Consider the following 23445-nt stretch of genomic DNA (forward strand, 5'->3'; position numbering starts at 1 on the left):
TACATAGATACAGAACTAATGAGTTGTCAAGTGGGTTCCCAAAGGTAGTGTATGGAAGGCATCATACCTGAAACATAAAGAGACTATATGATGATTGTTGGCTGTGTAAACAAATTATCACATGCATGTTAATCCTAAGCAAGGACACTAATACTTCCCAATACAATGTTCCTATTTGTTTATACTTCTTTACACCTTTACTTCATTCTTTTCTTTCCTTTCTAATGCCTTTCCCCCCTACACTCTCACATAATACTTTCATTTTCATCTTTCAGTTGTTCTTCCCTACCTGTTGACCAGATTGTTGCCCAATCTGCATCACAGACAGTATAGTCATATAATCCTATAAAATGCGTATTTCTAACTCTTGAACTGATTTGTTTTCCTGAAACTAGTCACAAATATTTAGGTTCCAACTGCAAAACAACCTCAATGTAGCCAGTTGCATATCCTCTGGGCTCCCATATTGCAATTATCTGTGTTCAAGTTTATCTCATTTAAAAAGTTGTAAACTCCTTGAAATAAGGCACTGTGCTTTATTGGTATTTTTCTCCCCAGTGTTTTGTGCTGTGCTGAACTCTTATTTAACACTGAATGAGAAACACTGAATTAAAAAGTGAATGGGAAATTTCCAGTGGCGAGAGGAGAGATAGGAATGGGATATAACATTCTTCTACATACAAATAAACGTTCATTAAATGTTCAGGCAGAGCTGGAACAAACAACTGTAATGAATTTTAACCGTTCTAATTGTCCCAATGTGTCTAGACCAATGCCTAAACTTTAAAAAAGAAAAATAGCCACATTCAGAGAATCCACACACTGTACAAAAAACTGGTATTTGTCTAGTATAACAGGATGACCTAAGTTAAAGAAAACTCCTCTGACTCCATCAACACTGCAAATGAGACTTTCCTGCATTTATGATGAGGAAGCCCATTTATTTTATCATTATTTGTTTTATTACTAATAACAGGCTCTTTGCGCCTACACACAGGGATGACAATAGCAAAGGAAGCAATCACTGGGAAAAATACAGACTATACATAATACTGCCATCTTTACCATACATTAAGGGTAATTGCCCTTAAAATCAAGTCTTTGTTCCAGTGTTCCAGGAAGAAGAGCAGATTTATCAAATAGTTTCTCCTTTGCAATGAAAGGCAATCACTAGAAATTTGGTTAGACCACTTAAACTTATTTAATAGTCAAAAATGTTAAAGTCCTTTGGAGATTTTCTAGTTAATAGAATTAACCTGTAGTGTAATTAGACATGTCTGAATTAAAGTCCTCTTTCAATGATAATACCTGCAGTAGAAGTAGTCTCCAGGGATAAAAAGATTAGTATTCACATTAGTGGTAAATTTGCTATCAGAACCACATTTATTCTTTTGGTCGTTCATCCCTGAAGGATTCTACAGCTGGGTAGATTTACCAGGTTTGCTCTTTCTCATCAACTCTTTTACCTATTTTTATTCCAAGGAATATTGCCTTCCATCATGATTTCCTCATCTGAACTTTAATGACAAAATGATCCACCTTGTTTTTTTCCTGCCTCTATTCAGAAATATGGGGATGGTACAAGCAAACACAACACAATCTCTCCAACGAGCTTGAAAATTAGCAAGTACGTTTTTAAGAAATCTCTCAAATCATTGTAGCCAAATGCATGCTGGAGTTTCTGAAGATGACCTAAATACCTATGCCTGCACTTCATCTCTTTTAGGCAATCTTCCCAAATTAATAACAAGAGTGTGGATGACTCCAGGATACCCAGTAATGTTTCAAGATCACCATGTTTATGAAGAACTAATAGCTAAGGTGTACTCATTTATCTGTTTCTAATATTAACACAAATGCAAATATATGTACATATATTTTTCATGTCTTTTTTAGTAAGTTTTATATTAACTATTAGGTTTCCCAGAAAAAAGTTATGTCTTCACTTCTTCAAAATTCCTTTCTGTATTGTTGCACTCTACAGGATGAGTACCTTATCAGTGGATGATACTGAATCTCTTTTATTTGCCATTGTAGGTAACATAAGCCATATATTTTCTTCTTTGGAAGACTTTCAAACCCACGTGCCTGCACCTGTTTGGCCTCAGAGAGCCCTACATGACTTACATTTTTGGTTTTATTTAGTACAATAACACAGACTGTGAGTTAGAGTTTAAAATTTGAGGTTTACATTGTGCTACAAAATAGTTGTGTTATTTATCAGTTACTCTCTGAACTCCTTTGTGTCTTCCTGGTCATCCAGGACATAAGTATACATAAGTTCTATGCATTGTAAACAAACAAACAAATAAGCACTGCACATTACCTAAAGCTCCGTGGAATGGAAAATGATAGTGTTATCTACTCTCCCTTTTAAGAATCTTTGTGGCCAATTTAGATGTGATATCACCCTTAACCCTCTTCTAGACTTCTGGGTTTCTTTGTTTATACAACTTCACTGTTCTATTTTTTTAATTTTTTTATTAACATATAACGTATTATTTGTTTCAGGGATACAGGTCTGTGATTCATCAGTCTTACACAATTCACAGCACCCACCATAGTACATACCCTCCCCAATGTCCATCACCCAGCCACGCTATCCCTCCCACCCCCCTCCACTCCAGCAACCCTCAGTTTGTTTCCTGAGATTAAGAGTCTCTTATGGTTTGTCTCCCTCTCTGGTTTCACCTTGTTTCATTTTTCCCTCCCTTCCCCTGTGATCCTCTGTCTTGTTCTCACTGTTCTATTTTGTGTCATGTTTACATCCTATTTAGATTTATGTTATATTCTACAGCAAATTTGTAATTCCACACAGTAACTTCATTATACATATTTTGTACCTTCAATATGATTAATTTATTTGAGCTTTACAATTTTTGTGGTGAGGATCAAGTAAAATAAATCACATGAAAATGTTGTAAACCATAATGGGCTGTACAACTGCAAAGTAGCCCAACGTGTGTTGAATACATGTTGGCTATATAAAGGGAATTTGCTTTTCCTCTTTCAAAAGTAGCTACATAAAATTAAAGATAATTAATACATATTCAAATTCAGAATGTACTAGAGGTTGTATGTTATCTGATTTAATCCTCACAAGATGATTAAGTATCTCCATTTCCTAATGAAGTAAATGAATTTCAAGAAATTAAAGGGGCGCCTGGGTGGCTCAGTTGTTAAGTGTCTGCCTTCGGCTCAGGCCATGGTCCCAGGGTCCTGGGATCAAGTCCCACATCGGGCTCCCTGCTCAGCAGGAAGCCTGCTTCTCCCTCTCCTACTCCCCCTGCTTGTGTTTCCTCTCTCACTGTGTCTCTCTCTGTCAAATAAATAAATAAAATCTTAAAAAAAAAAAAAAAGAAATTAAGTAAATGTTCAAGTGTGCAGTACAGGTTTTTGTACTTTATTCACTCACATACCTTCTGAGGTTAACATTCATACTCTTTCTTCTGTCATGAATTACCTGTTAGGATTACTGTGTAACTAAACTGATACAGGGCAGGCAAATTTTCTACTTTTTAATATTAAGCACTATATAAAATAAATTACTTTCTCTGAAACCAAAGGAAGTCTAAACAATATTGTGTTCTCCTATTTTAACCAGGGTACATGAGTTTACATAGAGGACTGTAACATTATTCAGTCAACCTCAAGTCAGATAGTCCCTCAAGACTTAGTTTCTGTTCTAATCATTTACATGGTATTACTGGAAAGTTTCCTGGATCCCATCTATAGAAACAGGTCTCCAGCTTATAGACAAATGATTAAAATTTCATAATGATGGAATTGTGTCTCCGTTACCATATCTAGCATAGAACGTGGCACATAGATGGTATTCAGTAAGAGAATACTCATTAAATGAGTAAATGAGGGAAATATGGGAGAGAATAAAGACAGCAGTGTGTTGTAGGAAGTGGATTATGACCAGTAGTTGGGTGACTTGGCTAGAAGTTCTGGATCATTTACCAACGACCAGAATGACTTCCAAAAGTCATCTAATTTGTGAGCTTCTGGTTTTTTTTTTTTTTTCTTTTTTTTTCATTTTTAAAGTCTTATTATATCTCTAATATCTCTTCTAGCACAAACATTTTCAAATTCTCTGGATTGTTCAAGAAGGTACCAATGTCCTTTATTCTTTCAATCACAAAATTTAACCTGATATTAATACATGATGAACTTCACAATCTCTGATGAATAGCATAGCCCATTGGCTATCCCCTAGTTTCCAAGTTCTAATGCAATCTGGGACATCCTCCTTGACCTCCTTTTTTGGTGAGACCATTGCATATCTTTTGCTCTTTGAGTTTTTTCCCACCATTCGTCTCACCTGACTTTAGCCTGTGATACTACTAATGAAGCCCAATTTAATGTTTTAAACATGAACAGAAATAAAGCCTAAGGGAAATGTAGATGGATGATGAGTGCGTTAGAATACTTTAGGTGACCCCTCCTGAATCACAGTATCTTAAAAGAAACAAAAATAGTGTAAAGAACTGTGAATAGCCTTGGATTTTATCCTTTTTGTGAGCTAACAAAGTAGCCTACAACAGTTTCACAGATGCTGGCACTGGACACAAGATCCCTGGGTTGGAGACAAGAGATTTTACTACTCAAAGCATAGCAGGCAGCATGAGTTACTTGTTCGTATCAGTTCCCCTTTCTCTGCAGGTCCCAAGAAGTGATGGTGAGTGTCTCAGGTGTATGCAGCATACACAATGGGCCTAGGCCACAACTGAGGAAAACCAAGCTAAAAAAAAAAACAAAACAATACAGGTCGCTTAAAACAAACCTGTTCAATCTTTGCCCCAGAAGGAGACATTATCTTTATTTTCCTGGTCAGGAAACAAATCTCCTTTCTGCCCTAAAGGGAGATGCTACCTATATTATCCAGGGGTGTTTGCTATACAAAAGGATAGTCTAGGACAAAAACAATCACAAGGCCATGGAGAATTATTCCCCGATAATACATTTCTTACTTAAACTACATGTCTATCTTGGATTCCTCAAGGTTATCTGTTTAGTGTAGTCACTCAGAGGCTCAGACTGACAGAGGTTCCTTCTAGACATTTGCTTTTTAGAGTATCATTTTGAAGGAAAAGCTCAGAAAATTTTGACACTCTAAACTTCTACTCAGAAGGGACACATGCTGCTTCAACCTACATTTTTTTTTATTCGTAAAAGCAAGTGACTGATTCACAAATACTTTTCAATTATTTACCCAAGAAGTGGACAGCCAGGAATGATAGGTAATCAACACTAATAACAGAAACAGCTGAATTCCAAACAGAATGAACCACCATATCTAAATTATGCTAACAAGTTATTTTTTGCTTGAAGAAGGTCTCAAAAAGCCATAATAATCTGCCATCAGGTTCTATGAAATTGGGCAATTTTTGAAAAATATTTGTACATATTTAAACCTGCAAGAAAAATCTGATACATTAGATGAAAAATTAACAGTACCTCTTTAGGCACCCTGTGTGGGCTAATAATGTGCTGGGTGCTGAGGGTCAAATAGTGGGTAAGATGATACCTGCCTTCAGATAACTAACATTTTAGTGTGAGGGACAGAAAATAAACAAGCAAATAAACAAAATAATTATAGTTTATGGCAAGTACTAAGAAAAAAAGAAAATAGAGTATCATGGATTGAGAAGGCTGAGACCATCAAATAATCCCCATACAAATTTTGGTGGGTGGAGGTTCCTCAAAGGGTTCTAAATGGAAAACATCAAATAATAAGCTCCTGAATTGTAATAGGGCTAGATGTGTTACTTATCCATGACCTCAAAAGTTCAAAAAACTTGGGCGACTTATCCAGAGAAATAATTAATTAATAGGAATAAATATAAAAATCTTTGCTCTTTGGTATAACCACCCATGCCCAGAGTTGGACTGATAAGGCTTAATAGTAGCACATGTGAACATGACTTTGGGATTTCAATTGACTTTGAGATCAATATGTTTTAAAATAGTGTGTCAAAAATGGGAGTCAATAATAACATGTGATGCCCAGAAGAAAACAGAAGGAAAATTCTATGTTCTGTAAAGTTGGACTTCATTCAGTTCTAGGAAGACATCTAGTTTTGTGAAACACTGGAATTTGTACAGGCTAAGGATATATGTGGTTTTAATCAAGACTATACCAAACCCAGAGGATATTTAGAAATGCGTTAGGGCTATTTAGTAGTTGTCTCAATAAGTTATAAATGCCACTTGGAATTTAAGAAAAGGGGCAAGAGTACTAAGCAACTGGCATTACATGGGGGAATTCCACACTATGAAGAATTATCCCTCCCAAAATTCTAATGTATCCCCTTTGACAAATACCAGTTTGTGTGTGTGTATAAGATATTTAATTATATAATTAATAATTAAATATTATATATAATAATTAATTATATATAATATATTTTATTATATAATTATATAATATATATTATATTGTATATAGTAGATATTTTAGTTTATGCAGAAACACCTGAGAACATTTAATTTGAGGAAGAGAATAACTGTTGTCTCATACAGAAGTCAGTCAAGCAGCAAAGGCTTCTGTGTAGGAGCAAACTGAGATGAGGTTAATAGAATTTCCTGGGAAGGAAAGAGAAAAGCAGATTTTAACTCATTGTAAGGGATAGATGTTTAAGGTTTATAATCAGGAAAAAAAAATCTGGGAAAATGATCATTCTAATTCATTGACTTCTCTTTGGTGTAACCATTTTATTAAGGTTCAACTTATCTATCACTTGCTTAGCACAAACTGGAAGAATTTGACTTTGTCCAGAGAAGAGCCAAAATTTCCTATTTTGACTATTGCTGCCTTGTATAAAATGCAGGTCAGCTATATTTAAAGAAGATAATTCCTCAGCTTTTACACTCAAAGGCTAGCTGCCAATAGCTCTTCTTAACTTGTAGAGAAAACCAGAAGAGTCTAATTCTAGGATTCTGATTTTATATGCAATATTTTTCTAAACTAACTTTACTTCACATATGCAGACTTGATTTCCTTGGTGGAAGTTAAGCTAAATGTTGCTTTGGTTTATTTGACATTTGGAACATTTGTAATATTGTGCTTCTTGCAGTTCAGAGAGGAGATTCTTGATAAATATATTTGACTAATTACTATTTAATAATTATTTGTATCACAATATAAATTTGATTTTTATGCTACTTTTGTCCAGAGTTTGATGAATAACAACCACAATCCCATTTATTGGTGTTCATTTAGTTAAGCACCTGATGATGGACAAGAATATATGAAAGGAAGAAACAATCCAGAAGAAAATGTTTAGGATTTCTGTTAGACCTGAATGAAGTATTGAGACCAATTAAGTAAAACCTGTCCAGGTAGTTGTGGGACTTATCTTAGCCAGGGAATACAGTAATATATTCTGGCCATTGGACCCAGCAGGATAGTCTAACGCTCACTACTCTGGGATAACAGAGTGATTTGGAGAGCACTGTTTTAGCATGACTTTGTAAGGATTTTCTACTAGACTGTCCATATACAATTTTTTTACTTTTTTTCAAATTTTAGATGTCTATGCGATGTGGTACGGAAGTAGTGTGGGTTTGAAAGACAATGAGCATGGGGGAATAAGCTCATTGAGGAAGCAGGAACAAAACACTTGCCTCTGAATTATTTTGAAATTTTTCAAAAATATAATCTCCTGAAAAAGATCATCATACAATCTCAAAATTAATTTCCAAAGAAAGAGTTCAAAACTGTTTTTGAGCAATACTGTTATGGTTTGATAAAACATGTAAACTCTGAAGGTTTGTAATTTAAAGGAGAAATATCATTTGAATGTATGCTTCATAATAGCTTTGCCAAACTCTTTTGCATTATTTTACATTCATTATTCATATTCTCATACTCTGTTTTGAGAAAGCTATCAGGAGGTTTGCTATCTGGAGTTGAAATTCATTGGGAGGAGTCCCAATATATAGTTCTTGTTTTTTCAAAGCTAAAAGATAAAATTATATAAAGAATAATTCTTCTGTGTCATCCTGACCTCTGTTTTTCCTTCCAGACGAAAACTTGTTTAGGTACTCCACCCTACAGAGACGAAACTACTAATCTAATTTTTCTACTTCTTCCCTTTTGGAGAAAAAAGTAAACAAAAGTGGTTCCCCACTTTTCCAAACATTTGTCTTAACTGAGGAGATCATCTCACTTGGGAAGGCCCACCACAGGCCATTATTACCTATAATGGGATAAGTAAATCTAATGCCCTATGTTGTCAACTTACACTTAATCAGTAACAAAGAATATTTTGAACTCCAGATAGCTTACTTTGGTCTAATGTATCATTTGTTCAAAACATGGGGGAAGCAAAGGTTATTATTTATTGAGTACCCTGAAAGAGCAAAACCTAATTTCTTTGTTCCTCAGAATATAATCCCTCATCCCATCATATGCTTCTAGGTCTTTTGGATGAATGTGTTCCTATTTTCTCTGAATTTAGTAATAATCTTTAGAAAGTCAATTGTTCTCTTATAATGAAATAACACAGGATTTTACTTGCTTATTACTACTCTTTCCTCTATAGGGTAATATGAAATACATTTCTTAAATTCCAAGACCTTCTAGAGTATTAATGTCAAGTTGAGAAGGCTGGTGATATTTAATTCTAAATTATTTCTGTTGTTTTATCCTAATATTTAGTTCAGTAATCTCTAGCTCTTAATCTTTAAGAGTAGACAAATTTCATCAAATGTTACACAGCCCAGCTATGCACAGCTTAGAAAAATGTCCACTATTACCCTGCCTCACCCTCTGTAACTTTACTTCAATTTTCTAAGTAACTTCTGTGTCCATAAAAGCTTTGCCAATAAGCTTTCCACTTGACTAGAAAAGGAAAAATATCGTATTACTAAGTATCCACCAGAATGTTAGAATTACTCTTAGAAATAAAATAAGAACAACAAAAATATCAAAGCTATAGCAAAAGCATATGTCAAGCTGACAAGACCTAATGTTATATCATTAGAAACCTACAAAATGTTTTGGTAGAAATGTTAAAAAAAACAATAAGTACATACTCATTCAAACTCACAATCACTCTGATACTCTAAGCAAACTTTTCTGAAAACTTTTCAGGATATTACAAGTTGAAGCATGTTCACTTCAAATTTTCTGTAAATAGTTACCTCTCTAATTCGTCAAAATTCAAAGGACAAAGTAACTATGTTGGCATCATGAAAATCCTGGTTTATAGTAGACCTTCATTCATGCACTCCTATTTTTATACACTGCCTTCTACTGTATTTCCCCTTGCCATCTCCAGCTTCAAGGACAATATAGGACTGATAATAGATATTACCAAGGAATATAAAATTATTCATAAATAAAGAGTTATGTAACATAAGTCTATTAATCATGTGTAATACTTTCCAACACCAAATCGGTTAACAAATCAAAGTGATAATATCATGACTGAGGTAAGACAAAATTTACCAACAGCATAACAATTTTTTAGTCTAGATTATTTTATGGAGACCCTCCTGCTGACCCATCATTGATAACTCTAAGAAAAGATCTTCATTACCTGTCTGATGGGCCCCTAAAAGAGTGCTAGAATACAGTTTGAATTAAGCCGAAAGTGCAAAGTTTGTACATGGTGGGGGGGTTGCTGGGAGAAGGCATATATATATATATATATATATATATATATATATATATATATATATATCCTGCCCCCGGGTAAACCACCAGAATGAATTTCAAATTTGAAAATATCTGTAACTTTTCTTTTTAATTTTAACAGTATTGAAGTAACTATATTCATATTCTCATTCCTAGAAGTATGTTTTTTTCATTAAAACTAGGAGTCATTTAGATGACTCTCAGTTTTCATTCATAAGGATGTATACTGAAAAACTCCAGGAAAAAGACCAATTATAACATGAAAAAAGGACAATGATAATGAACAGATTATTTCAATAAATGGGGAAAATGAAGTAGAATCTCAGATTCATTCATCTCTAATATCTTAATGAAATGGGTGGGGGGAGGGAAAATGTCATGATCAGGACGGTGGTTTTCCAGGGTGAGGCTTATACATGATACTTCGGCTGTGCTGACCCCTGCAATTTCCCCAAATATGGGAAATTTGGTTGCATATTTTGTTGAAGAGGGGAACTGCATTCATGCTTTTTGGAGTCTTCTTAGAAGCACTACAGTAAGGTCTCTGAGACAAAGTCTGAGAATTTGTGCTCCTTTCTCTTTTTAGTGCTTAGCCTGTCCATGCTTTGGTAAAGTTGTTTTGTGTTTCTCTCTTCCCCCTGGGGACAAAAGGGAGTCACACCAATGTGGACTCACAGGAGCTGGTTTACTCTCCTGCCTGAAACAACAAAACAATACAGCAACAAGACCACACAAGATCCACAAAATGCATCAGGCAAAGAGGACAGCCATCCCGAAGACATGGAAATACACAGGTGAGTGGAGCCCTACAGTTGCTCCAAGGTACTGCCTCCAGAGAGTTTCCAAGCAAGGCACAGGGGAGGGGAAACTGAAGGGAAGCCCAGTAGACCTGGTAGAGTTGAGGACACTGAGCTGAGAGTCCACAAGATGGTGTATGGGGGAGGACAGCGCTGCAGAAAGTCAACTGGTGAGATCTGTGGAGGGGCCCTCTCCCATGCAGCAGAGTCTGACTCAGGGCCTCCATGGGAGTCAATAACCCCAATTCAGGGGCAATCATTTGAAAGCATTAGAGGAAATAGGGCCTGGGGCTCACACAGCATTGGGAATAGAGCCCGTCCCCAACAGATAGACTGAAAAAAAGGAGCTCCTGAAAAATGTCTCTTAATTCAAGAGGCACAGAATGGAGGACTCAGAGAGGTCTTGCCATTGGAAACTCATCATTAGCCCTCCACTGAGAACTGCTCTGGACCACCAAACAAATTAAAGAAACACCAGAAATGATCAAACTGTTTCTAAGTAACTTAAATGCATCCCTGAACAAAGCTCAAAATCATAGAAAACGCAAAAATATCCAGCAACCAACAAGGTAACATTCACACTGTCTGGCATTCCATCCAGGAGTGTGAGGTATGCCGAGAAGCAGGAGACATATCCCTCATGAGAAGACAGATTAATCATCTGAAAATGACCCAGAGCTGACACAGATGCAAGAATCACCAGAGAAGGACATTTAAGTGTTTATTATAACTGTATTCCATCAGTTCAAAACATTCAGCAGACCTACAACTATATGGTCAACTAATCTTCAACAAAGCAGAAAAGAATATCCAATGGAAAAAAGTCTCTCCAACAAACGGTGTTGGGAAAATTCAACAGCAACATACAGAAGAATGAAACTGGACCACTTTATTACACCATACACAAAAATAAAATCAAAATGGATGAAGGACCTAAGTGTGAGACAGGAAACCATCAAAATCCTAGAGGATAACATAGGCAGAAACCTCTTTGAGCTCAGCTGCAGCAATTTCCTACTAGACACGTCGCTGTAAGTAAGGGAAACAAAAGCAAAAAAGAACTGTTGGGACTTCATCAAGATAAAAAATTTCTGTACAGCGAAGGAGAAAATCAACAAAACTAAGAGCCTGCCTACAGAGTGGGAAAAGATACTTGCAAAGGATATATCTGATATAAGGTTAGTATCCAGAATCTATAAAGAACTTATCAGACTCAACACCCAAAAAACAAAAAATCCATTTCTTAATGGGCAGAAGACATGAATAGACACTTTTCTAAAGAAGACATCTAGATGGCTAACAGACGGATAAAAAGATGCTCAACATCACTCATCATCAGGGAAATACAGATCAAAACCATGATGAGATACCACCTCACACCTGTCAGAATGTCTAAAATTTATAACACAGTAAACAACAGATGTTGGTGAATTGCAGAGAAAGGGGAACCCTCTTGCACTGTTGGTGGGAATACAAACTGGTGTAGCCACTCTGGAGAACACTATGGAAGATCCTCAAAAAGTTAAAAATAGAGCTACCCTACAACCCAGCAACTGCACTACTAGGTATTTACACAAAGGTACAAAAATACAGATTTGAAGGGGCACATCCACCCCAATGTCTATAGCAGCATTATCAACAATAGCCAAACTATGCAGAGAGCCCAAATGTCCATCAACTAAATGGCTAAAGAAGATGTGGTATATATACACAATGGAATATTATTCAGCCATCAAAAAGAATGTAAACTTGCCATTTGCAACAACATGGATGGAGCTAGAGTGTATTATATTAAGTGAAATAAGTCAGTCAGAGAAAGACAAATATCATATGCTCTCACTCATGTGGAATTTAAGTAAAAAAACAGATGAAGATATAGGAAGGGGGAAAAAAGGAGAGAGGGAAATAAACCATGAGACTCTTAATGATAGAGAACAAACTGAGGATTGATGGATGGATATGGAGACAGGCTAGATGGGTGATGGGTATTAAAGAGGACACTTGTGATGAGCACTGGATGTTGTATGTAAGCGATGAATCACTAAATTCTACTCCAGAACCCAATATTGCTCTGTATGTTAACTAAAATTTAAATTAAAAAAATATAATTGAAAAAAAAAGTTATAGGAATCAAAACATCAGGTCATAAAGAAGTTTTACCTATGGTTGATATTTATATATTCTAACTTGCACTTTAATATACAATTAGTTTCAAATCTAAATATTATATAATTGGTTTATAAATTGTCAATGTGATTAAACAGCATGCTTTCCATTTTATCAGAAAAAAATCAAACCTTGCCATAAATGTATTATTGAAAAGTGTATTTAAATCCAGGTATGAAGAAGTAGTTTGTAATCTCACTTAAAACAATGATGTAAGTTTGGGGGAAAGCTGTTCGAAGAGATTTGGAGACCAATCAGGCCCTAGAAATCTTAAAGGGCTAAAATGGAGAAGGTGAAATATATAGAGGGGAGCCCCATATTTGCTACACTTTTATCTCTCAGAGGATTCGCTATTTAAAATCAAGTGTCATAGAGAAGAAATGAAAAACTGTGTAAGTAGAGCTTGTGGAAGATTCTCTTGACTGAATAGAAAAAGACTAGATTTTGGTGCTACTAAAACAGGATATAAGAAGACAGGTTTCCAAACTGTGTTGTTGTGATTTGTAATAAGAAATATGTATTTGATCTTCATTCCTGTTCCTGGCAGCAGCCCCTAAAACTCTCGTAATTTCCTAAGTGATAAGAGCAATGGGAGAATTATTTGTCATGATATTTGGTATTTTGTCCTGGGTTCCTGAAATAGCTCCAGAACAACAAAGGCAAAAAAAGTGTCTTTTGTTATTCATAACAAGCCCCCTTCAACGACACATGAGTTTATGTTAATGAGATGACTTTTGGAAAGTTCTTAGATAACCGCAGAATGAGGTTGCCAAGGAAACCAACCAGGGTGATTAAAGGGTTGGAACTTTCAGCCCCATCCCCAATCGACCTCTGCACTAGAAGGACTGTAGAGAGGAACTGAAGGTTGAATTAATCACCAATAGCCAATGATTTAATTAATCCTGCCTATGTAATGAAGCCTCCATAAAAATCCTAAACAATGGGGTTTGGAGGGCTTCCAGGTTGGTGAACACATGGAAGTGCTGGGAGGACAGCATTCCTAGAGAGGGCATGAGCTCTGTGTCACTTCCCACATACCCTATGCATCTCTTCCATCTGGCTGTTCTGAATTGCATCCTTTTATAATGAACCAGTAATCAAACAGGTAATACTTTTCCTGAGATCTGTGAGCTGTTCTAGCAAACTATCAAAGCCAACAAGGGGATCACAGGAACCTCCAATTTATAAACACTTGGTCAGAAGCACGTATAACAACCTGGGACTTGGGATTGGCATTTGAAGTGGGGGTGGTCATTTAGGACTGAGCCCTAAGCCTGTGGGGTCAGTCTGCTTTAACCTCAGGTAGATATATCAGAATTGAATTGAATTGAGGATACCCAATTGAAGAGAATTGAAGAACTACTTGGTTTGGGAAATCCTCACACATCTGGTGTCAGAAATGAAGGATTCTGAAAGTAGACAGAAGAGGGTTTTCTTTTTGTTTGTTTTTTTGCTTGTTTGTTTTCCTTTCATAGACCCAAAGGAAAACCAGAGAAATTAGCCAACATTCTGCCTGCAGTTTTTTCTCAAGACATTTGCTGATATTTAAGCTGTGCATGTCAGGGACAGGAAGAAAAGAAAGAAAGCAAATAATAACAATAATGACAAAAACAATAATAGTAATAATAGACCAATAATAATAATAGTAGATAAAACTAACAAATCTGCAAAAAAAGGCTAAAAAAATCCAAATAAAGCTTTCTTCTCACAAAAATCTGAAATCTATCCTTCAGATTTCTTAATCCCAATTTGTATCACCATATGCTTGTATTTTATCTGTCTACTAGAAGAAACTGATATTCCCTCTACAATTTCTCATGTACAATCTCAGCATTTCATGTAAATTTAATCAACATTCCACACAACATGACCAAATGACTGAAACCAAAAGGAAAAAATAAGTCAATAGAAATAAACCCACATTGGGGCACCTAGGTGGCTCAGTCGTTAAGTGTCTGCCTTCGGCTCAGGTCATGATCTCAGGGTCCTGGGATCGAGTCCCGCATCGGGCTCCCTGCTCGGAGGGAAGCCTGCTTCTCCCTCTCCCACTCCCCCTGCTTGTGTTCCCTCTCTCGCTGTGTCTCTCTCTGTCAAATAAATAAATAAAATCTTTAAAAAAAAAAAAATCCACATGCAATCCAATTATTGATATTATTGAATTATATAAAGTTTACAAATCTTAAATGTAATGATCGATATATATATTTCTAAAACTATCACCCATATCAAAACGTAGAAAATTACCAGTTCATCAAAAGCATCCATTATGCCCTATCCAGGTCTACATTCACCAAAGTTAACCATAGTAGTAACGGCTATCACCAAAGCTAAGATGTGTTTGGAAGAAAAAATACAGACATGAAAATAACAAAACATACCTTGGAAACATTTATAAACTTGAAAAGGTTTTTTTAAGGATCATTTGTAGCTTTAATTTTATTTATTTTTTAGGTTTCAAGATTGTATTTCAGATATCACATTGAATGTAATTGGCATGTCTCTACACTTTTATTTTAGAATGGTTTTACATCTTTGTCTTTCATGATATTAATATACCTGAGGAGTACAGGCCAGTTATTTAGTGGAATTTAACTCAATTTAGATTAGCTGATGTTTTCTCATGAGTGTATTCAGATTATGCATCTTTGACAGGAACATTACAGAGAATGATACTTATTCCTCTCAGTGTATCCTATCAGGAGGCACAGGTTGTTGGCTTGTGTCTTTATTCATGGTATTAAATTGATCACTTAGTTAAGATCCTGTCTGCCAGGTTTCCTCGCTAAGAGGTTCCTGGTTTCTCTTTCTAATTAATGGGTCATTTACAGAGATGCTTTAAAACTATATAAATACTATGTTCCTCCTCAACTTTATCCCCCTAGTTCTAATACCCATTAGTGATAAATGCTTGAATCAATTACCAAAATGATTACAAAATTGTCTATAGAAGTAAACTGACATAAAAGAAACTATTTTTTACCTTTGCTCACCATTTTATTAAAAAAAGATCGAATGGGGCGCCTGGGTGGCTCAGATGGTTGAGCATCTGCTTTCAGCTCAGGTCGTGATCCCGGGGTCCTGGGATCTGGCCCCACATTGGGCTCCTGGCTCAGCGGGGAGCCTACTTCTCCCTCTGCTGCTCCCCCCTGCTCATGCTCTCTCTCTCTCTGTGTCTCAAATGAATAAATAAAATCTTTTTTAAAAAATTGAATAATTTTTAAACTTTCTAAAATAATCATTAGGACATTCATTATTCTAAAAGGTATTTGGGGTTGAAATAATCTGAAAATATTAGTTAAAAACAATCACAATAAGTTGTGTGGTTTGGGCATAGGGATTAATGGAGATTGCATCAAACTATGCACAAAAGGAACAAATTTATAAGATGGTGAGAGATATCTGTATAATTTTCCAGTTTGTTTGTGTGTGTCTGGTTTCCATGGGCTTGTTACACCACAGGTAGAAGTAACAAGAATACTCACTGAAAGAAGTTTGTTTTTTATTATTCAAAGGACGCTAAGAGCTTAAATGGATTTGGGAATTGCTCAAATAAGGTTGATATTTGGGAATCAGGGAAATGAATGAGATTTTTCCCAGGGAGAACATTTTACATAAGAACAGAAGTGAGTTCAGAACAAATGCATGGGAAACACTGAGTTTTAAAAAGGCATAAAGGAAGGAATTCAGAAATCATTCTCAAAGAGGTAGCAGAAGCATGAGAAAGTGTTGTTTGGGTATGCACAGTGAAATTGGAAGGCACTGTTCCTGCTTTCAGAGAGCTGTAAAAATAAAGACAGGAGACTCACTAGGGTGCCTAATCTAATCTGGGCAGGGAGGGTGGTCAGAGACTTCCAAAGAAAGGTACCATCTATGCTGAGATTCAGAGGAGGAAAGGGATCTGAGACATAATGTTCCAATTAGAGGGAACATCATGTAAGAAGGGATAAGGTAAGCTTGTGCAGTTCAAGCCACTGAGCTAATCACAGGCCCAGGACTAATCATAGTCTTACAGAAATAGGCAGAGACAAGAAATAGGAGGAGCCCTATATACCACAATTAAAAATTTGTGTTTTGCCTGTATGAAATGGGGAACTAATAACCAGATTTACTCAAGGTGAGGAACGTTTTAGCTCAAGAAAAGACATGGTGTATTTTAAGGAGAACCAACTAAACATCACAAGAGAGTAGGAGTCATATCCCAGATTTATCTGTTAATACCTGTAGGAATTTGGATAGGCTATTTTCTCTTTAAAATGGGAATAAGAATACTTACCATTTTGAGTTTTTGAGACATTTGAATAAAATAACTTGCATTGTCCCTGTACCTGAAAATGAGGTTATAGTCAGTTGTTTTTATTTTCCCCCTTTACTTCAAAAATACCCTTTCCTCTTTGTTATATAATCTTCAAATTCTATAAAATATGAAAATCTTACACCGTTTGCAGCACACCTCTCTGGTGCCCCACATCACTTTTCCTTAGCCCCTGCTCTTTTTAGCTGAAATTATGGTAGACAGTTCAAGTCAGGCTCCTCTCAATCTAACAAAATCCTGACTCACAGGTGCACTGTGCATCCTTCTGCGGTATGCCAGGGTCTTTGAGACTCTGATAGCCAGTGATTGTGCAAATGCTGGAAGGAACCCTCAGAAATAGGGGACAGAGACAGTGGGTAAATATCCCATCCTCCCAAGCTTCAGGAAAACATTGTATATGCTGCTCAAGGAGTCCCATTAGGAATCAAGCTCCCCTCTCCTTTGCCTACAGGACTGGCCTCATTGATGGATGGCATACAATGGCTTTTTATTTTCTATCATTCTTTCTGACTCCTTACTTATGCTTTCTGAGATAACCTCTAAACTACCTACTCCCAACCCCTCCCAGACTGATTTCAAGGAAAACCAAACTGAAATTCTATCTCATTCTATTTCATAAGAACACGTTTAATTAATTCTTTAATTCTATTACTTTAAATTGATAGATTTCTTCTCTATTCTCTTATTCTTTCCTATGAAATGTCATAACCCCAAGGCCATTTGGCCATCTAAAGTCACTACTTTTAACTCATAATTTGAAAAAAAATAAAAATCTGGTTAATTAGATCATCTCTAAAAAGATTTTCTAAAAATTGTTAATTGTATTAATCAAAGGTTTACTAAAATTTAATGTTTGACACATTTATTATTTATTTATTTATTTTTAATTAAATACAATTAATTAGCATTATAAAATCGTATTGGTTTCAGAGGTAAAGGTCAGTGTTTCATCAGTCTTATATATTACCCAGTGTTCATTACATCACATGCCTCCTTAATGTCCATCACTCAGTTACTCCATCCCCCGATCCCACTGCCCTTCAGCAACCCTCAGTTTGTTTCCTATGATTAAGAGTCTCTTGTGGTTTGTCTCCCTCTCTGATTTCGTCTTGTTTTATATTTTCCTCTCTTCCCCTATGAGCCTCTGATTTGTTTCTTAAATTCCACATATGAGTGAGATCATATGATAATTGTTTTTCTCTGATTGACTTATTTCACTTAGCAAAATACCCTCTAGTTCCATCCATGTCCTTGCAAATGGCAAGATTTCTTTTCTTTTTTTTTTGATGGCTGAGTAGCATTCCATTGTGTGTGTGTGTGTGTGTGTGTGTATATATATATATATGTATACCACATCTTTTTTATCCATTCATCTGTTGATGGACATCTGGGCTCTTTCCATAGTTTGGCTATTGTAGCTATTGCTGCTATAAACATTGGGGTGCAGGTGCCCCTTCAGATCACTACATTTGTATCTTTGGGTTGAATACCCAGTAGTGCAATTGCTGGGTCATAGGGTAGCTCTATTTTCAAATTTTTGAGGAACCTCCATACTGTCTTCCAGAGTGGCTGCACCAGCTTGCATTCCCACCAACAGTGTAAGAGGGTTTCCCTTTCTCGGCATCCTCGTCAACATCTGTCATTTCCTGACTTGTTAATTTTAGCCATTCTGACAGGTGTGAGGTGATATCTCGTTGTGGTTTTGACTTGTATTTCCCTGATGCTGAGTGACGTTGAGCATTTTTTCATGTGTCTGTTGGCCATTTGTATGCCTGCTTTGAGGAAATGATTGTTCATGTCTTCTGCCCATTTCTTGATTGGATGATTTGTTCTTTGGGTGCTGCGTTTGATAAATTCTTTATAGATTTTGGATACCAGCCCTTTATCTGATAAGACATTTGGAAATATCTTCCCCCATTCTGTCGTTTGTCTTTTGGTTTTTGTCGACTATTTCTTTTGCTTGCTAGACAGTTTAGATTACCTTAAATATTAATATGAGTTTGAACCCTACAAATTACCAATGTTTTAGAGCATTTAGAAATGTATTGAGTCACAATGTTTGGCAGAGCAGACATTGCTGTTGCCTATTGCAGTCATACATCTCTTCACAACCCCCCACCCCCCGTTTTCCCTACTGATTTAATTATAATATATTTAGGTAGAGGATCAAAACCCACTGCTCTTGGAAGGGTAAATCTCAAAAGAATAAATTATTATTTAACTAAACCTGTCATAAAAACTCATTTTTTTCTAACTATGATTGGTGTACGTGTGAGCAAATGACACCACTCTGGCCAACAAGATGAAAGAAATCTACTGGGATAAAACTGAGGTTTTCATTTCTGAAACAAAACAAAATAAAACAGAACCCCTCAACGCTGCCTAAGGAAATATCTTCAACCTTCCTCTTATTCTTGCCTTGAATATAGCCAGGAATCTTGAAACTGAAAATTAGAAATAACTTGAAATGATGGCATTTTTGGTCCACTGAACTAGCATAGGTAATTGCATATACCCTAACTCCACATTTGTGAGGGAAAAAATGCTCTCTAATTTAAGCTACTTATTAGTTAATAGTTTAATAGATAAAGTTATTTATTTATTTATTTATTTAAAGCTGAAGCCATTCTTAACCAATATAGGGAGGGAAGAGAAAGGCTAATGGTAACATTTTTCTCACAGGATGAAAATTTTGTTTTGAATATCAATGATTTTTGGAATATCTAATTCAGGTGTTCAGGGTCCTAAGGATCCAATTTAGAGACTTTCTTAGGCATGGAAGGGAGACTGAGTAAGCTGCAAAATCTATGAAATGCCCACCCTTATCCCCATTTAAACAGAGCAGTCTGGCTGATTTTAAGTGTTGTGATTTCCAGTAAGAACAAAGTTCTGTTTCTACAACATTTGAAGATACCTCATGTGAATCATAATCTTCAGAGTTATATAAATATTTAAAATATTAACCATATCGAATTTTTTTAATAAAATTTATATTTCTGTCAGAAACTTCTATATTTTTTCTCTGTCAGAAAATTCTATCTATTCTTAAATTAAAAGGTTAGATGACAGCAGGAATTTGACCTAATTGTAGATAATATTATTTATGGCATTTATGAGGCTCTGCAGCAATAAGCTAAGGAGTTTTGGTAATTTTCCAGAGAAGCATTATTGAAATTTAAAAACAGATTTATACATTAAAACATGTAAAACTTTGTTTTTGTTGCTTTCTTTTATAGCTAAGTTACAATTTTGCATATTATATTCTTGGTAGAAAATGACTTGTAAATTAAAACTGGCACCTGATAGTTAAATAAAATAGCAATGAGACAGAACAAAACGTTCACCGTTTAAAATGTCCTTTGACTCATATTAAATATTAAATTATTTTCATAAATAGCAATTTTTGTGAGACTACATGAATTTCAGGATTTAATGTTAAATATTACCTTTTTCTCCTGGATTAATCTGCTTTTCAATCTTTTTATTTATAAAATAATATAAGCTTAGAAAATAGTCAAAATTTATTCTTTCTATGTCTCATTGCATCTTAAGGATTTAAATAAAAGTGAATACAAAATAGTGCACCCATTATTTTAATTGATTTTAAAGGAATGTTCAAAGAAATGAGTCCTTAGAAATCACAAAAATGTGATTAGGTAGTAATTCATAGATAGTAGGCCTTTGGGAATACCTAGCAGTGTTCATATAGAGGTGATTTGCATGGTCAAATATGGTGTTATTGTTTTTCTAATAGACTTTATTTTTTTTAAGTATTTTTAAGTTTACAACAAAATTGAGCAGAAAGTACAGAGAGTTCTCATATATACACCTGTTCTCACATGTGCATAGCTTCCCCCCAAATCAACATTCCTCACCAGAATGATACACTTGTTACAACTGATGGAGGAACACTGCCACAACAGTATCACCCAAAGTCCATAGTTTACATTAGAGTTCATTTTTGGCATTGTACATTTTACATTTAATTGTTTTGACAAATAATGATGTGTATCCACTATTATATTATCATATAGAATATACAAACAGATCAACACAGATCAAAAGTGGAGAACTGAATATTGAGCCAGTAAATCTAACTAACCAAGAAAATTAATCTGTGTAACTACATCTGGAAAAATCCACATATTTTAAATATTTGTTTCCACTTATTAATTATTAAGTCACACTATTTCTTGTGAGCCTGTATATAACTTTTTTGTTGAGATAACATACCATAAAATCCATCCTTTTGAAATGAACAACAGTGCTTTTTAGTCCATTCATAGTTTTACAGCCATCACCACTAATTCTAGAACATTTTGATCACTCCAGAAAGAAACCTGGCTCCCATTAATAGGGAACCCTCTTTATGCGCTTCCCCCAGCCTCTGGGGAGGGGGATGGGAACTGTCTGTCTCTAAGATTTTTCTTTTGTGGACGTTTCATATAAATGGAAACAAACAACATGTGGCCTTGTGTGTCTGTCCTCTTTCACTTAGCATAATGTCATCAAGGTATATCAATATTGTAGCATATATCTGTAACTTTATTCCTTTGTGTGAATGAATAATATTCCATTGTTATGCATATGTCACATTTTGTTTATCTGTTCATCAACTGATGGGCATTGGGTTGTTGCACTTTTGGCTATTTATGAATATTGCTGCTGTGGACATTTATGTAAAAATTTTTGTGTAAATATATGTTTTTAATTCTCTTGGCTGTATAACTAGAAGTGGAATTGCTGAGTTATATACTAATGCAAAGTTTAACTATTTCAGGAACCGCCAAACTACTTTCCAAACCAATTGCAAAATTTTACTTGCCTACCAGCAATGCATGATGGTTTCAGTTCTATACATCCTCACCAATACTTGATATTGTCCATTTCCTTTTTTATAGTTATCATCGTAAGTGTAAAGTGATATCTCATTATGATTTTGATTTCATATTCTTAATGACGAATGATGTAAAACATCTTTTCCTGTGCTTATTGGCCATTTGAATATATCCTTGGATGAAATGTCTGTTCAAATACTTTGCCCATTTTTTCCCTGGGTGGCTCAGTTGGTTAAACGCCCAACTCTTGGTTTCGACTGAGATCATGATCTCAGGATGGTGAGATTGAGCCCTGCATTGGGCTCCTTGCTCAGCATGCAGTCTGCTTAAGATTCTCTCTCCCTCTCCCTCCTTCTCTACCCTCCCTGTGCTTGCCCTCTCTCTCTCTAAAATAAATAAATAAATATAGATAAATAAATAAATAATAAATAAAATCTAAAAATAACCCAAACACTTTGCCCATTTTTAATTGGGTTATGTATGTTCTTAATGTTGAGTTGCAGGAGTTTTTGTTTTGTTTTGTTTTCTGGATACATGCCCTCATGAGACATATACACAAATAATTTTTCCCTGTTCTGTGAGTTTCTGGATTTTGTCCTTTGAACCACAAGTTTCTTAAATTTATGAAGTCAATTTATCTATTTTTTTCTTCTGTTGCATGTACCTTTAGTGCCATATACAAGAAACCATTGGCCTTAACCCAAGCACATGAAAATTTGCATATATTTGCCTTTAAAAGTTTATGATTTTAATTCTTTAAGTTTTTGATTTATGTTAGTGGTTATATGTTGTGTGATGTATGGGTCCAGACTTATTCTTAGTATTGATTATCCAATTTTCATGGCACTGATCTTTGTGAAGACTGTACTTTCCTTGTTGAATTGTCCTAACACCATAGTGAAGATTAAATTGGCCATAATTGTAAGCATTTCTTTCTCAATTCTTTCTCAATTCTATTCAGTTGATCTATATGTACATCTTTCTTCCAATATCACATTGTCTTGATTATTAAGCTTTATGGTACATTTTTGAAATTAGGAAATATAAGCCCTCCAACTTTATTCTTTTTCAGTATTTGCTATTTTGTGTCCCTTGCATTTCCATATGAGGATTAGGAGCAGCTTGTCAATTTCTGGCAGAAAAAAAATAGCTAAGTTTTTGAGATTTGGTAGGGTTTGCTTTGCATGTGTAAAAAAATTTTGACAATAATAACTTAATAATTAGTCTCCTAATTTATGAACACAGGATGACTTTCTTTTTATTGGGGTATTTTTTCTTTCAAAGACATTTTATAGTTTTCAGTGTAAAAGTCACGTACTTCTTTCATTAAATTTATTCCTAAATAATTTACTTTTTGATGCTATTTTAAATGGAACTATTTTATTAATTTCATTCACAGATTATTTATTGCTAGTGTTTAGAAATATAATTGATTTTTTTGACCTTGTTTCTCCAAATTAATGAATTTATTAGATCAAATAGTTTTTTGTGGATTTCTTAAGGTATTTTATATACAAGATCATGTCATCTCTAAACAGAAATAGTTTTACTTCTTCCTTCTCAAACTGGTTATCTTTATTGATTTTTCTTGCCTAACCTCTCTAGCTAGCATCCTCTTCACAATGTTGAATAGAAAAAAAAAAAAAAGAAGAAGTAGCAAGAACATTCTTTTCTTGTTCTTCA

The 23445-nt window shown here is 35.1% G+C and overlaps 1 pseudogene; it reads left to right on the forward strand.

The window, feature by feature from the left end:
* Positions 1 to 10012: 10012 nt before the first annotated feature.
* On the forward strand, positions 10013 to 10162 carry LOC118007220 (annotated as a pseudogene).
* The last annotated feature ends 13283 nt before the right edge of the window (positions 10163 to 23445 follow it).

The sequence above is a fragment of the Mirounga leonina genome, unplaced genomic scaffold (assembly GCF_011800145.1).
Source record: "Mirounga leonina isolate KUSES-001 unplaced genomic scaffold, KU_Mleo_1.0 Mir_115, whole genome shotgun sequence".
Lineage (NCBI taxonomy): Eukaryota > Metazoa > Chordata > Mammalia > Carnivora > Phocidae > Mirounga > Mirounga leonina.